A 17,392-nucleotide genomic window follows, 5' to 3' on the forward strand; every position below is an offset into this window, starting at 1 on the left:
CAAGAAGCTGGTGGGGCTCAAAGTTTCAGGGTGGGGGGCTCCCGGTGTCCTTTGGTGGGTGTCTCCGATATCCTGCAGACTATGCCGAGAAAATGTCGATGAAAATTCAATAAACTCTCAAGTTAAAAAAGAAAAAAAAAAAGGGAATTTTCTTCAAGCCAAACAGGGTTATAATGCTGGAAGCAGATTCTCAGAAAGCTCTGAGAACTATTCTGCCTGTTAGAAGTTGAAGGTACAGTCATACATTTTCTCGACAAAGGATTGTACAACAAAATGACATATTTTACATCAAGTTCACCAAGGATACCTAGTCCAGGTAAGAATATACAAAATGAGTAGCAAGTCACCATGACCCCCACAGAGCTGGGAAAGAATTCTGTTCTTCAGGAAGGTACATTGTGAAGCTTCAGAAGAAAGGGGAAAAAATGATCTTTACAACTGAGCAGGCACTGCCATCTTTGAGGAGCTCTGGGTGATTGCATAATGCAGGCACACGTTGCATTAGGGAGGGACAGAGGAGGCCCAAAAAAAGCACACGGAGAGAATTTTATTTTTAATTTCTCTTGTCCTGCCTCAAAATATACATTTTATTTCATCACACCACGATCTCACTAACACGGATTTATTGTGATTGTTACTCAGTTTCTTCTTGGGGTTTTTTTGTTTGTTTAGCCATATGGCTTATCACAGGACACTAAGTACAGTTCTCTGGGCTATACAGTAGGACGTGTTGTTTACCCATTCCAGATAAAATAGTTTGCATTTGCTAATCCCAAACTCCCAATCCTTCCCTCCCCCAACCCCCTCCCCCTTGGCAACCACAAGTCTGTTCTCTATATCTGTGAGTCTGTTTCTACTTCATAGATAAGTTCATTTGTGTCATATTTTAGATTCCATATATAACTGATGTCATATGGTATTTATCTTTCTCTTTCTGACTTACTTCACTTAGTATGATAATCTCTAGGTCCATCCATGTTGCTGTAAACGGCATTATTTCATTCTTTTTTATGGTTGAGTAGTATTCCATTGTATATACGTACCACATCTTTTATCCTTTATCTGTCCATCTGTGGACGGACATTTAGGTTGGTTCCATGTCTTGGCTATTGTAAATAGTGCTGCAATGAACATTGGGGTGTATGTATCTTTTGGAACTATAGTTTTCTCTGGATATATGCCCAGGAGTGGGATTGCAGGATCATATGGCAACCCTATTTTTAGTTTTTGAGGAAACTTCATAATGTTTTCCATATTGGCTGCACCAATTTACATTCTGCAGCATGGCCAAAAAAAAAAGGACTGCTATGGGCAGCAGGGTGTGGTTTCCAAGATTTGCTTCAAATTGCCTGGAGGAGCAAGTGGGTGGGAGGAGAGATGAAACCAGATTGGTCAGCAGTTAACTGCTGGAGCTCCTTACGCTATTCCACTTTGGGATATGCTGGAAAACCTCAACAGTAATAATTTTATTGACAGTGTATGTAATGAAAAGAAATTTGGCCCATGTAATAGTCAATCCATCTCTCAGAATTCAGGATCTCCCCACCCGGATTGCTTATGGCCCTTTTCCCCTTGCCTGCTCTGTTTCCCAGAGCACTGATCAGCTACACTACACACTACGCAATTTCCATGTCACGTCCACTGCTCATCATGGCCCATGTGAATTACAGTCTGATTTAATGTTTATTCCATAATAAAACTCTGAATCTTTTCTACAGTTGTGAAGAGGATGTTGGGGGTTGGCAGATTTTATTTTGAATGATTTCCCCAACAGTATATAACGTGCTTATTCTGTCTCCTGTTTACCATGTCTCTCCCCCTTGAAGGTAAGTTCCATGGGGGCAAGAAACCATATCTGGTTTTACTTGCTGATACTGAAAAATTATATGTGTAGCACACATTTTATTTTTATTGGGTAGAGTTGGTATACAGGTTAAAAGCAAGGATTCTAGATGCAGCCTGGTTAGGTTCAAATCCCAGCTCTGTCACCTACTAGCTGTGTGATCTTGGGCAGGTCACTTGGCCTCAGTTTTCTCACCTGGGAAGTGGGGACATAGCCATACCTATCTCAGGGGGTTGCTACCCTGACTGGTAGTAAGAGGCTCCATGAAGTTTGGCTGGGGTTATTACTGGTTACAGCACTCATTTAGGGAGTCAGATAGAAATGCATTTAGCTCCTGCTGGAGCCTGCTTTCTCCTGTGCAATGATCTCTGAGTTAGTGATGCTGGATCCTTAAATGTGATAGGAATTTTGACAGGAACTAAGGAATATTGTTGCAGCAAAAATAGAAATGAAGTTTTCCCTCCCCTGAGAACAAGGAAAATAAAGGGAACAGCGAACAGGCTAGAGAAGAAACACAACCTGGCCGGGAAGAGTTAATCACTCCTTATTTTACTTCAACTGTCACTAATTTGTAGTAACTAGATTTGTACTTTACAAAGCGAACCTCACTCCCTGACACTATGTAATTTACATTCAGCACCTATCACCCCTAACGCTGTGTGAGTTACATCCCGCGCCCCTCACTCCCTAACCTTATTATGTCGCGGCACTTATATCCTATACGCCCCTTGTAACAAATCACCTCTTAAGAGTTTTTGCATTTCAGAGACAAGGTCAGCAGCTGATAAACGGGAGGCAAACGGACGCAATTACCAGGCTGCCGGACCCCAATTATCGCGCGGCCTGACGCCAGCTCTGACTAGTTTGAAATAATGCAAAGGAAAGGAAGAATGCAAGACCTTCACTACTTTGATCCTTATCATATACCCCGGACTTCGAGCCCCACATATAAAATCTTCTCCGATTCCCAAGGATTCCCACAGTTCTTGAGGCGCTAGCCTGCTGTGTCTTCCCTTCTGCCTGGCCGAAAAATAAAGCTATCCCTCTCTTCCTCTAAAATCCCTGTCTCCGTATTTCTGTTCGGCCTCGGTACCCAGGTAAGCCGATATTTCGGCAACAATATGAGGCCTCTCGTCCGGAGGCCGGACTGAATAGCGCAGTTGTTCAGAACCAAGGGCCTTACAGCCTCGTTAGGGACACTCCAAGGGGCCATGGGGGCGGGCGAAGAGCGAGAGACTCTGCATCCCGGCGTTTCTACTCCCTCCCTCTTCTGCGGATTCTGTTTGGTAGTTTCCTTGAATACAGCCCAAAGGAGAGGGTGTCTGGAGATTACTGGAGGCGGGGACGGGAGGTGCTGGCCTGTAAATCGCCGCGAAGCAGAGGGAGGAGGGTGCAGGTCAGTGAGAAGGGAGTGGTTCTCAGAGACTGGCAGTTAGAGGGAGGATGGGGCCGCAGGGTGGTGCCGGCTATTAAGAAGGGAGGGGCGGGTGAATTAAAAGGCGGGAGGAAGAGATAAGGGCACTTGAAGCAAGGTGATGGCCCACCCAGGAGGAGCGCTGGCTGAGATGCAGGGTAGGACTCAGGGCTCCGCGCGGCCCCAGAGCCGGTTGGCTGTCCAGGGCTGTGTTTGGGGCGCATGGTGGAAAGGGGAGGGGATGGGAGCCCGGCAAGGATAGGTTGGGAATCTGGGGACTTGAGGACAAGACTGGGGGTGGTGAAGATGGGGAGGCGGCTGACGGGGTTTGGGGGCTGACAGTCTTGGGGTGTGGCTGGCAGGGGCGGGGCTGACGGAGGCTGCAGGTCTCTGACATCTTGGCCCTGGTTGTCCCGCAGTCGCAGGGGAGCCTGGCGAGAAGACCTCCTCCAGGGGCCAGCCTGTCGGGATCCCCTTGCTAGAGCAGGAGCCCGAGGAGCCGCTGGGTCTGGGCCAGCTGCCCACGGAGCTGCTCGAGATGGTGCTGAGCCACGTGCCCCCTCACGTGCTGCTCGGGCGCTGCCGCCGGGTGTGCCGGCGCTGGCGCGACCTGGTGGACTGCCAGGCCCTGTGGCTGAGCATCCTGGCCCGAGACCACGCCGCCCTGTCACCCGTCCTCCGCACCTGCCTGCCCGCCGCCGACGACCCCAGGCCCTGCGTCCTGGGCCGCTTCTGCGAGCGCAGACCCATAGGACGCAACCTCCTCCGGAACCCCAGGGGCCTAGGTGGGGAGCCCAGGAAAGGGGTCCTCCTGTGACCTGGTGCGAGGGTGCGGAGGCCTGCGACCGACCTCTAGGGTTTGGAGGGTGGGGCGGCGATGGACCACAGGGGAAACCCCTGGGACTTATACCTGAGCTGACAGGTGGAGGAAGAACTCGGGCACAAAATTTTTTTACTTAATAGATGGCTCCCAGAAACAGCCTATGCTGAGCGGTGGGGACGGCTGGACAAAGGAGGGAAAATGTAAGGGCATGCCTGCAACTCCTTGTGATGTCCACTTCCTACCTGCCTACTGCCTACCTGGTTACAGGTAAATGTCCCTCCCCATTCCCCAAGGGCCAGGGCTGTGGGGGTGAGTACTTGGCCTGTTCTCTTGACCTTCCTCTTTCTTAGGTGGTTTCAAAAGAAGGAAGTGTTGGACCTGGAGGAGGAGGGTTTCTGGCCAGAACTCCTGGACAGTGGGAAGATTGAGATTTGTGTCTCTGCCTGGTGAGTGTGATGATAAAAACCGCCCTTCCGCTGAGCATTGACTGACGGCAAGCACGAAGCCAGTGCTCTGAAGTTTGAGCTGTTTCAGCACCCTTCGTGATCCTTGATCCTGTGGGAAAGTGTATTTTAAGACCTCAAATTGAGAAGTTCAGAAAGAGAGGTGACTTCCCCTGGTGGCACAGCTAGGGCTTGGCAGGACCTGGCAGGAGGCTCATACTTGTCTGACTCTTGTGCATTGTATGATGGTCTTGAAACTGAGGTCCATGAAGACTTTCCAAGGGATACATGACCCGGATCATTTTAAGGGAGGCAAATTACAAATTCTCTACACTTTTATGTTCCCTGTTTTCAAATTCATCAGCTATAGATCACATCTATGGTGGGAGCATCGTTGGTTATGCCTTCCCAATTCCTATCTCTCATCCCTCCAGTTTTACAGAAAAAAAAAAAAAGCCCCTCACTAAGATGTATGGTCCACAGATGTAAAGACCTCTGGGGAGACAGGCAAAGTGACCATTTTGAAATTTCAGCCTTACTACATTCAGTTTCAATCAAGACATCCTAAACCCCCCCCCCCCCGCACAACCCACCCCGAAAACCCACCTCATTAGGAGATATATTTACAGTAAACTTCTGTTTTTCACTTAATCATTTATAAATTATTGAAGCACATTTGTGTTGCTTAGAGCAATGGTGTAGCTTTTCATTGTAATAATCTGTGATTCCCAATTTTGCCGTACATCACCCAGGAACACTGAAAACTCTTGATGCCTGGGTCACACATCATATTCATTAAATTGGAGTGTCTGGGGTGAGGGAGTCAGGCATCAATATCTTTGAGAAGTTTAGAGCCAACTGCAAGGTTAGAGGGCACAATTCCAAAACCACCCTCAGACTCAGTAATTGACTAGAAATACATAGAACTGAATGAAAACTCTTATTACAGGGAAAAGATACAGACTAAAATTAGCCAAGGGGAAGATCACAGGGCAGCATCCAGGGGAAGTATCCAACACCAGACTTCCATTGCCCTCTCTCTCCCTGTGGAGTCAGGACACCTGACTCTGCTGGCCTCCATGGGTGACAGTATGCATGGAGTATTGCCAACCAGGGAAGCTCACCTGAGTTTATAGGGGCTTTATCCTGTGTATCATCTCAGCCTCCAGGCCAACCGGTACTGCGTGATTCATCCTAAGTCACATTGTCTTCCTGGAGCGGCTAGCCCCCATTATAGACTATCTATATGGATGTGGCCAGCTCCCACCAAATCGCATTGGCAGGCTGTCCACTATGACCCAAGTCTGTAGGCAAACAAGGTTATTCCTGTCAGACATAACATTCCAAGGGTCCAGAGATTACATCCCAGTAGCAGAGGGCAAAGACCACAGCTTTGGACAGGCCAAAAAATTTTTCTACACGATATCTTTTCAAGAATGAAGATGATTCCAATCTGTAGCTATAACTGGAACCACTAGCAGGTAATAATCTAAAAGAAAAGATGTTGACACCTAGAGCTTTATGGTCACAAGAAAATTTTAACTGTCTAATTATATTCTTTGTGTGTGTGTGGTTGGCACAGAACAGCATGAAAGATAAGTCCAAAAAACATAATATTATTATATAAGGACAAAATCTGGGAGAAGTAGAATGGACATCTAAGTCTAAGAAGTGGAGTGATGTGAAGTCTCTGTAAAGAAAGTTACTTCTCTGTGTATTTATATAACCAATTACTCTTGTTTTTAAATTTTTAATTTCTAATATCAAAAAAGCACATATCTTGGGTGTGAAATTCAATGAATTATGACCAATTGAACACTTTCACTTACACCAAGAACAGGATGTTGCCAGCAATCCCCACCCTCAGCGTCCCTCATGCCCCATTCTCCATCACTTCCAACACAAGGGTACCACCGTCCAGAATTCTGTCACCGTAGATAGATTCCCCTGGATCCTTTTAAACGACTGATAAGAAAACTGTATCTTAAAACATCACCACTGTACACATTGGGAATGACATCTTTTGCTACCAGTGAAATATAGAATGAGAAATAATATGGGAGGAGGTACCTTGAAGAGCACGGCTCTAGGTCATTACTCCTGAATGTGCCTGCAGACCAGCTGGGGAGCACATTTAGCACAGATGGACTCATTGGGTATGCAGAGGGGCCAAGCTCCCAAGTGACACCAATGGTGCTAGTTCTGGGGACCACAGCACCATTTTGGGTTTGTATACTTGGGAAGGCCATTCAGGTGGGGGAGGCAGCCCCCCAAAGAGAATGGGCGGCAGGTCCAGCCTTTAAGGTTTCCCTTCTTCCACAGCTGGATGGAACAAAGAGGCACTAACCGTATACGTATATATCAGCTAATTGTGCAAATTCTAGACGTCAACCAGGCTGTCCTGCATCATTTCTCTTCGAATCCTTTTCCCATCCGGCGGTGGAGGAGAGTCCCCTTTGAGGTCAGTCTCTGTGGGGAAAGGGGTGAGGGGAAAGGATGGTATGGCCTATGCTGATCTACTGCTGCGTAACAAACTGCCCCTGAATTTAGTGGCTTAGTATTGACAGCAGTCATTTTCTCACCTCTCATGGGTTCTATGAGCAGGGCTCTGCTGGGAGTTTCTGGCTCTGGTCTCTCATGTGGCTGCATTTCAGACACTGGCTGGAGCTGAAGGGCAGGGTAGGGTGTGAGTGTGTATACGGCAGCTGGTAGCTGGCCAAGCAACTCTTGGTTTAGTCTCAGAGCTTGGCCTTGGGATCTCTCTGCTTGGTCTAGTTTGGGCTTCCTCATAGCATGGCGGTTTCAGGGCAGTCAGACTGCTTCTTGGTGGCTCAAGCAAGAGCCTCCACCATGAGGCTTCAGGAGAAACCAGCAGAAGCTGCATTGCCTTTCTGACCCAGCCTCAGAAATCACTTAGCAAAAGTCACTCAGCACCACTTCCACCACACTCTGGGTTACAAGGAAACCCACCCAGATAGATTCAAGGGGACGGAAATTAGACTCCACTCCTGGGTGAGGAGTGGCATTGATTCTAGAAGTACATGTGGAACTGGAGACATTGTCGCAGCCATCTATGGAAAATACACCTGTCAGAAGGCCCCCAACTCAGCTTTTGAGGGGAAGGCTATGTCACAACGAGGCTTACCTTTTTCTGTCTGTAGGGCAGCCATGTGTTCTCCAACCTCAAGAAGGGCGTTCGCTTTGTGTCTTTTGAACAATGGGTGTCGAACCTGGAGTTTGGGAGCGAGCAATATGGAGTCCTTTTTACCAACTCCAGTGTGATTGTGCGGGTCTGTCTGTCCTAGTCGTGGGCTGTCCTTGCAAAACTACCTGACCGTGCCTTCCAGGAGCTGGGCCCATTGGTTGGGCCATCTCAGTAATCAAGGGCATGTAGCTCCCTGGCATCCTGGGATCTCCTGGGTCCATTCGAAGTTCCTGCTGGGACCTGTCTTCAGGTTTCGGAAACTACTAGAAGAAAGTTTCTGCTGCTTTCTAAGGCAGACCCTGTTCTACTGAATGGAAACCCACGGTTGAGCACAGGGAAATGCTGGGTCCTGAGAGCTCCACGATCCCCCAGAGGCCCTCTGGTTCAGCCCCAGTGCCCTCTGCCCTTGTCTCCTCCTGTTTCTGCTGCAGAGGCTATATTCATCCCTTCCAGGAGGCCCTCTTTCACCTCTGAACGAGAAGCTCATCCCTATGGCTGGGAAAATTCCAGCCCCCCTTGGGTGGTGAACTTAACCTCATGGGGTTGCAAGCAAGACTGGGACCAGGACTCACAGCAGAAAGTCAAACTAGCGCAAAAAATGTTTGGAGACAGAGGGTTCTGCCCACCCTGGGAACAATGAAGCGGTCCCCTGAGCCCAACCCTACCCTGAATTGTATGGGGTATATAATAATTTTGTTATTTTGAAATTCTTTTTAAACATGGAGAGAATAAATGAGCAATATATCTGCCGATCATAGGTAATAAATGTATCATTTTGTCAAAAGTGTCTCACGTCTTTTTAATAGAAATACAATGTTACAGCCTTGGTGAATACTTGGTTCAGAGTAAGGAGCTGTCCCAGGTGAGGAGGGAAAATTGTACAGAAGAAAACACCATAGAAGGCGTTCTCCATTTGAGAGCGTGGAAGTGTTAGCACCCCATTTCCCAAGCCCTAAGAAAATCATGGAGTCAAAGATTATCAATCAGGGTTAAAAACATTAGGCAGGTGGTGGATGTGGGTACGGTGTCACAGTGACACCACATTTGTGACATTCTAGTCATGATGAGGGTGAGAGAGGACCATGCAATGGCAGGATCCGGCTGTCCTCACCCCAGTCCAGGGGTCGTGGCTAGCCTCACTGCTGCAGGATCCCTGAGGAGTTCCAGTCTCCTGATGTAAAGCAGATGAGGCCTGCTGCTGCCTTTGATGTAACTACCCTGAACTGCCCCACCCACCTGCAGTATCAGCATGGGACACACCCACTGAGGACAGTGTTTTGCCGGTATCATCAAAAGGGGATTGTGGGGCTTCCCTGATGGCTCAGTGGTTAAGAATCCACCCGCCAATGCAGGGGACACGGGTTCGAGCCCTGGTCCAGGAAGATCCCACATGCTGTGGAACAGCTAAGCCCATGCGCCACAACTACTGAGCCTGCGCTCTAGAGCCCGTGAGCCACAACTATTGAAGCCTGCGTGCCTAGAGCCTGTGCTCCGCAGCAAGAGATGCCACCGCAATGGGAAGCCCGCGCACTGCAATGAAGAGGAATCCCCTCTCACCGCAACTAGAGAAAGCCGGCGCGCAGCAGCGAGGATCCATCCAACGCAGCCAAATATAAATAAATAAAATAAAAATTTTTTTAAAAAGGCTTTCAAATTGAGTGGCCTGTCCTTCAAGAGAAATTGGAAGGAGGGTGGGGTGATCCGTCTGCCTCGTCACCCACAGAGGAAGAGCCGGAGCAGGGAGAGGTCGGTGCCTGCAGCGAGGAAGGCACTGCCCAGGGAGGGAAGGCTGCCACCACCCCTGAGAGCCAGGAGCCCCAGGCCAAAGGGGCCGAAGCTGGTGCTGCCTCCAAGGGAGGAGACTCGGAAGAGGCAGGGCCCCAGGCGCACAGCCATCCGCTCCCTCTGGCCAGAGAGTGGCTCTACACCAGCGAGTGAGCAGAGTGAGTATCTGGGTGGGGGCAGATGGGTGATCCCTAAGCTGCAAAAACTGTGCTGTCCTTGTGGTCACTGCCTGGACCTGGTACCCTGGCTGCCTTCCTGTGCCCAGAAAGGAAGGGTCTGTTGTCCGCTAGCCACGTTCCCTCTCCTCCTCTCCCTCCTGTGGATTCTCCCATCATCCATCTGGTCTTCCTGTTAAGGCCAGTTGAAGATGGTCCCTTGCAGTTTCCCAAGTTAGGTTAGTGATGTGAAATGCTCCTGCCCCTGTCCCTACCTCCTTCCCTGTCCCCACCTGTGCAGAAGGCAGTTGCTGGTTTTCTCCCCCAATTCTTTTCCAAGTAGGCTTTGTTTACTCCCCAAATCCCTGAGCCAGATGTGGTGGTGCCTACTCCCACACCCTGAGTGTCCAGCCTTCCCCTGTTGAGTTTGTAGTCTCTTGTGCTGTGTCTAGTGGCACCTGAGCTGGGGAGGACACTGCCCCTGTCTAGATTTTTGTAAATGTCTTAACTCAAGTTCAAACCTCCAGCTTGTGAATCAGCTGTGTCTCTTTTTTGACTTGGTGAGCAAGTATTAAGCTCTGGGGTGTGGGGGGGAGGTATGTAATGTGAAACAACTTCTTGTCTTTTTTTTCCCCCCTCCCATTGTTGTAGACAACTTTTAATGGCCAAACCCCAGATTTGTACATTTTATTTTCTAACTGCTAAAACCATTCTTTTCTACCTGGTTTTACTGCAACATTTGGAAAAGGAATAAATGTCATCCCTTTAAAAAAAAAACAAACCAAAAAAACCCATGATGTTGGAGTGGGGTTGGGGAGGGAGTTGAAAGAACCCAGAAACCCATCTGAAGAAAATCAAAAGAATCAGGGACCATCTGAGTCACAAAATAAATAGCAACAGTATTGGATTTAACCCAGGGGACAAAATATATATCAGTAACTCCATACTGACGTAAAGAAATAATTGAATAAATAAATAAATGGAGTGGGGAGGAACAGCCCTTCCTTACAGTAAAATCTCAATTAGACAAGAAAGAAAATTAGAAAATAACAAGATCACCGTTAGGCAAACCCCGTGCTAATAATTCTTGCAGACGAGATCCACCAATGAATGATAAAATTACTGGGTGAAAATTTCAGAAGAAACCTGATTTGCATAGCCTTAAGGGATCCACACCCCCCCCACCCCAAGATATTTATTAACTACAAAGGAAAGAATAAAAGCTTTACAGTGGAGAAACCCAGCAGGTACCACTTTAACCAAGCAATGAAGGTTAACGTCAGCAGTGAGAGCAATAAGCCATGTCAGTGTCATAAACCCTCCGATACCATGTGCTGAGAAGGACACTGCATCCCACTAGGATAGTCGTGCCAGAAAAATCCAGAATCCAATTCACTTAATTCCAATCATGAGAAAACATCAGATAAACCTCAAAGGAGTGATATCCTACAAAAAAACAACAGCTCAGGACTCTAAACTGTCAAGATGTTAACATTAGGAGAAACAGGGTGAGGGGGACAGAGAAACTTTGTAATATAGCTGCAAATTTTCTGCTAAGTCTAAAATTAGTACAAAATTTAAAGTGCTAAAAAAAAATATCAAGGGTTTTTCAGCCAGCCTGCCTGGTTTCAAATCCCAGACTGTGTGACCCGAGGCCAGACTCTTCATCTCTTTGAGCCTCAATTTACTCTTTTGTAAATGGAAGGAACAATAGTACCTACAGCTTAAGGTGCAGTAAGAAGTTAAATGAGTTTTCCACCTGATCACTTGTAAGAGTATATTTGTTATTATTACTATCGTGTAGCCCAAACAAAGGACGACTGTGAGAACAACTTCGGGAGTGTTTCCTCCTCTTCAATCTTTTGGAAGAGTTTGAGAAGGATGGATATAAGTTCTTCTTTGTATGTTTGGTAGAATTCCCCGGTGAAGGCATCCTGTCCTGGACTTTTTTGTTTGTAGGAAGTTTTTAAATTACACAGTCTAGGGCTTCCCTGGTGACGCAGTGGTTGAGAGTCCACCTGCCGATGCAGGGGACACGGGTTCGTGCCCTGGTCCGGGAGGATCCCACATGCCGCGGAGCGGCTGGGCCCATGAGCCATGGTCGCTGGGCTTGCGTGTCCGGAGCCTGTGCTCCGCAACGGGAGAGGCCGCAACAGTGAGAGGCCCGCGTACAGCAAAAAAAAAAAAGTGCACCGTCTATTCCACTTCTAGAGTGATAGGTTTGTTCAAATTATCTATTTCATTCTTATTCAGTTTTGGTGGGCTGTATGTTTCTAGAAACTTGTCCATTTCTTCTAGGTTGTCAAATTAAATTATATGTGGTTTTTTTTTTTTTTTGAACCAATGGTCTCCACCTTTCCCTTCCTGAACATGAATATCTCATATCCCTCCTATCAAAATTCCTCCAGTTGACCCAAAATTATCCTCCAGAGTTGAATTGTTCAAACCAGTATCTGCTCCAGGACCACACACTACATGTGGTCATGACTCTTAGGTCTGTTTCAACCTGTCACACTCGCCTTTTGATGACACTGGAAAAACACTAACCCCTCTAGTTGTGTCTCCCTGCCAGGTGGGTGGGGCAGTTCAGGGTGGATACATCAAAGGCAGTGGCAGGCTTCGTCTGCTTTACATCAGGAGATCTGGAACTCCTTAGGGATCCTGCAGCAGTGAGGCTAGCCACGACCCCTGGACTGGGGCGAGGACAGTCAAATTCTGCCATTGCATGGTTCTCTCTCAGCCTCATGACTAGAATGTCACAGTTGTGGTGTCACTGTGACACCGTACCCACATCCACCACCTAACGCTTTTAACCCTGATTGATAATCTTTGACCCGTGATTTCCTTAGGGCTTGGGAAATAAGGTGCTAACACTTCCATTCTCTCGACTGGAGAGCACCTTCTATTGGTGTTTTCTTCTGTACAGTTTTCCCTCCTCAACCGGGACAACTCCTTACTCTGAACCAAGTACTCACCAAGGCTGTAACATTGTATTTCCATTAAAAAGAGCGGAGACACTTTTGGCAAAATAATACATTTATTACCTGTGATCGGCAGATGTATTGCTCAATATTCTCTCCGTGTTTGAAAAGAATTTAACAATAACAAAATCATTTTATACGCCATACAATTCAAAGCAGCGTTGGGCTCAGGGGACCACTTCATCGTTCACAGGGTGGGCAGAACCCTCTGTCTCCAAACATCTTTTTGAGCTAGTTGACTTTCTGCTATGAGTCTTGGTCCCAATCTTAAAACCCCAAGAGGGCTGGAATTCTCTCAGCCATAGAGATAAGCCATAGGTGAAGAAAGGGCTTCCTGGAAGGGACCAATAAAGCCTCTGCAGCCGATCCAGAAGCAGACAAGGGCAGAGGGCACTGGGGCTGAACAAGACGGGCCTGACATTGGGGAAGGGTGAGGAGCCCTCTCCCCATCCAGGATTTCCCTGTGTTCACCCCTGCGTCTCCACTCAGTAGAACAGGGGCTGCCTTGGAGAAGCAGAAGCTGGTAAATCTGATGCAGGAACTTTCTTGTAGTAGCTTCCAGAACCTAAAGACAGGGCCCAGTAGGACTTCAACTGGACCCAGGAGATCCCAGGATGCCAGGGAGCTACAAGCCCTTGATTTCTGAGATGGTCCTGCCAATGGTCCCAGCTCCTGGAAGGCACTGTCAGGTTGTTTGCAAGGACAGTCCTTGACTAGGACAGACAAACCCGAACAATTACACTCGAGTGGGACAGAAAGAATCCATGTTGCTCATTCCTGAACTCCAGGTCCCAGCTGTACTGTTCAAAAGACACAAAGCGGGGCTTCCCTTGTGGCGCAGTGGCTGAGAGTCCGTCTGCCGATGCAGGGGACGCGGGTTCGTGCCTCAGTCCGGGAAGATCCCACAGGCCGCGGAGCGGCTGGGCCCGTGAGCCATGGCCACTGAGCCTGCGCTCTACAGCCCACAAGCCACAACTACTGAAGCCCGCATGCCACAAATACTGAAGCCCGCGTGCCACAAATACTGAAGCCTGCGCGCCTATAGCCCGTGCTCCACAACAAGAGAAGCCACTGCAATGAGAAGCCCATGCACTGCAACAAAGGGTAGCCCCTGCTCACCGCAACTAGAGAAAGCCCGCGTGCAGCAACGAAGACCCAACGCAGCCGAAAATAAAATAAATAAATTTATAACTATACAAACTCTATCCAAGAAAAATAAAAGGGAAGCTACATATATAATTTTCAGTAACAGCAAATAAAACCAGAAATGGATTCTTGCCCACGTGGGACTTAACCTTCTAAGGGAGAGAGACACGGTGAACAGGAGGCATAGTAAGTAAATTAGATACTGTTGGGGAAATCATTAAAAATAAAGTCTCGGGCTTCCCTGGTGGCGCAGTGGTTGGGAGTCTGCCTGCCAATGCAGGGGACACGAGTTCGTGCCCCGGTCCGGGAAGATCCCACATGCCGTGAAGCGGCTGGGCCCGTGAGCCATGGCCACCGAGCCTGCACGTCCGGAGCCTGTGCTCCACAACGGGAGAGGCCACAACAGTGAGAGGCCCGCGTACCGCAAAAAAAAAAAAAAAAAGTCTCCTGCCAACCCCCCAAAATTCTCTTCACAAATGTAGAAAAGATGCAGTTTTATTTTTTAATTTAATTTTTATTTTATTTTAGAGTATAGTTGATTTACAATGTTGTGTTAGTTTCAGTTGTACAGCAAAGTGATTCGGTTGTACATATACATATATCCATTCTTTTTTAAAATAAATTTATTTATTTTTATTTATTTATTTTTGGCCGCATTGGGTCTTCGTTGCTGTGCTCAGGCTTTCTCTAGTTGCGGTGAGCGGAGGCTACTCTTTGTTGTGGTGCACGGGCTCAGTAGTTGTGGCTCACAGGCTCTAGAGCACAGGCTCAGTAGTTGTGGCTCACAGGCTTAGTTGCTCCGTGACAGGTGGGATCTTCCCAGACCAGGACTTGAACCTGTGTCCTCTGCATTGGCAGGCAGATTCTTAACTACTGTGCCACCAGGGAAGTCCCTTCATTCTTTTTCAGATTCTTTTCCCACATAGGTTATTACAGATTATTGATAGAGTTCCCTGTACTATACAGTAGGTCCTTGTTGATTATCTATTTTATATATAGTAGAGTGTATATGTTAATCCCAAACTCCTAATTTATCCCTCCCTCCACCTTTCCCCCTTGGTAACCATAAGTTTGTTTCCAAAGTCTGTGAGTCTGTTTCTATTTTGTAAATAAGTTCAGTTGTATCATTTTCTTAGATTCCACATATAAGTGATATCATATGATGTTTGTCTTTCTCTGTCTGACTTACTTCACATAGTATGATAATCTCTAGGTCCATCCATGTTGTTGCAAATGGCATTATTTCATTCTTTTTTATGGCTGAGTAGTATTCTGTTGTATATATGTACCACATCTTCTGTATCCATTCATCTACCAATGGACATTTGGTTGCTTCCATATCTTGGCTGTTGTAAATAGTGCTGCAATGAACATTGGGGTGCATGTATCTTTTCGAATTATGGTTTTCTTTGGATATATGCCCAGGAGTGCTTTTTTAAGGAACCTCCATACTGTTTTCCATAATGATTGTACCAATTTACCTTCCTACCAACAGTGTAAGAGGGTTCCCTTTTCTCCACATGCTCTCCAGCATTTATTGTTTGCAGACTTTTTGATGCTGGCCATTCTGACCGGTGTGAGGTGATACCTCATTATAGTTTTGATTTGCATTTCTCTAGTAATTTGTGACGTTGAGTATCTTTTCCTGTGCTTTTTGGTCATCTGTATGTTTTCTTAGGAGAAATGTCTATTTAGATCTTCTGCCTATTTTTAAAAATATTTATTTATTTATTTTTGGCTACATTGGGTCTTCGTTGCTGTGCACGGGCTTTCTCTATTTGCGGTGAGCGGGGGCTACTCTTTGTTGTGGTGCGCGTACTCTCATTGCGGTGGCTTCTCTTATTGTGGAGCATGGGCTCTAAGGGCATGAGCTTCAGTAGTTGCAACATGCAGGCTCAGTAGCTGTGGCACACGGGCTCAGTAGTTGTGGCTTGCGGCTCTAGAGCGCAGCCTCGGTAGTTGTGGTACACGGGCTTAGTTGCTCCACGGCATGTGGGATCTTCCCAGACCAGGGCTCGAACCCATGTGCCCTGCACTGGCAGGCAGATTCTTAACCACTACGCCACCAGGGAAATCCCTTCTGCCTATTTTTTTTTTTTTTTTTATTGCACTGCATGAGCTGTTTGTATATTTTGGAGATTAGTCCCTTGTCAGTCACTTCATTTGCAAATATTTTCTCCCATTCTCTGCGTTGTCTTTTTGTTTTGTTTACGGTTTCCTTTGCTGTGCAAAAACTTACACGTTTGATTAGGTCCCATTTGTTTATTTTTCTTTTATGAAGGAAAGGGCATGTTTAGAGGGTCTGTTATAAACAAAAAGTCCATTGGAGGAAATTCTAAGTATAGAAGTTTTACATTGGCTGAGTTGTGACAGCCTCTCATTGGCTGAGCTGTTGCCAGGCAAGGAGAAAATCTTTCTTCCTCCTGCTGGCTGTAGTAAAGTAGCATCACATCCTGCCGGAGATGAAAGGTATTTGCATATTTGTACACCCATCTTCATAGAAATATTCACAACAGCTAAAAGGTGGAAGTAACCCACGTGTCCCTTGACATATGACTGGATAAACAGAGGGTAGTATAAACCAACAGTGGAATATTATTCAGCCTCAAAAAGGAAAGAAATTCTGATACATGCTGCAACATGGACCTTGAGGACATTATTCTCAGGGAAATAAACCAGATACAGAAGGACAGAAACTATGATTCCACCTATAGGAGGTTCCTAGAACAGGGAAATTGATAGAGAACAAGTAGAGTGGTGGTTGCCGGGGGTTGAGGTGGAGGGACCAGGGGGTTACTGATTAGTGGGTACAGAATATCAAGATGAAAAGTGTTCTGGAGATTGGTTCCACGACAGTGTGAATATCCTTAACATTACTAAATGCAGAAATGGTTATGAATTAAGAAGTTTTTATGAAAAAAATTTTAATTCCATTTACAAAACCTTAAAGTGGCTCAGAATAAATCCAACAAAAGACATGCAATACTTTATGAAAAAAACCTGAGGACTTCCCTGGTGGTCCAGTGATTAAGAATTTGCCTCCCAATTCAGGGACGTGGGTTCAGTCCCTGGTGGGGGAACTAAGATCCCACATGCCACGGGGCAACCAAGCCCACACACAACAACTGACCCCACGTGCTCTGGCGTCACAACTAGAGAGAAGCCTGTGCACCGCAATGAAAGATCCTGTGTGCCACAACTAAGACCCAACACAGCCAAAAATAAAAATAAATAAATATTTGTTAAAATAGGTAAAAAATTTTAAAAATCTGTAAAACATTATTGAAGGACATTTAAAAGGAGCTAAATATCGACACACAAGATGATAAGAGCTTCAGGTAACAATATGGACTAATCCAAAAGCACATCCTCAGGGCAAACATGAAGCTGTGGGTTGGTGACTGCAATATATGATTTCCATAAAACTTAAGAACACATAAAAAAATGCTATATAATAATTGTGGGCCAAACACATGTAGAAAAAGGAGAATGTAACCCAAAGTGTGTGCCTTTCCAGGATGGTGGCTGGGGGTGGGGAGTGGCATTGGAGGGAAGGGGCAGATACGGAGTGTTTGGTTTGTCCCAGCTAAGGTTTGA

Source organism: Phocoena phocoena, chromosome 20 (assembly GCF_963924675.1).
Source record: "Phocoena phocoena chromosome 20, mPhoPho1.1, whole genome shotgun sequence".
Taxonomy (NCBI): domain Eukaryota; kingdom Metazoa; phylum Chordata; class Mammalia; order Artiodactyla; family Phocoenidae; genus Phocoena; species Phocoena phocoena.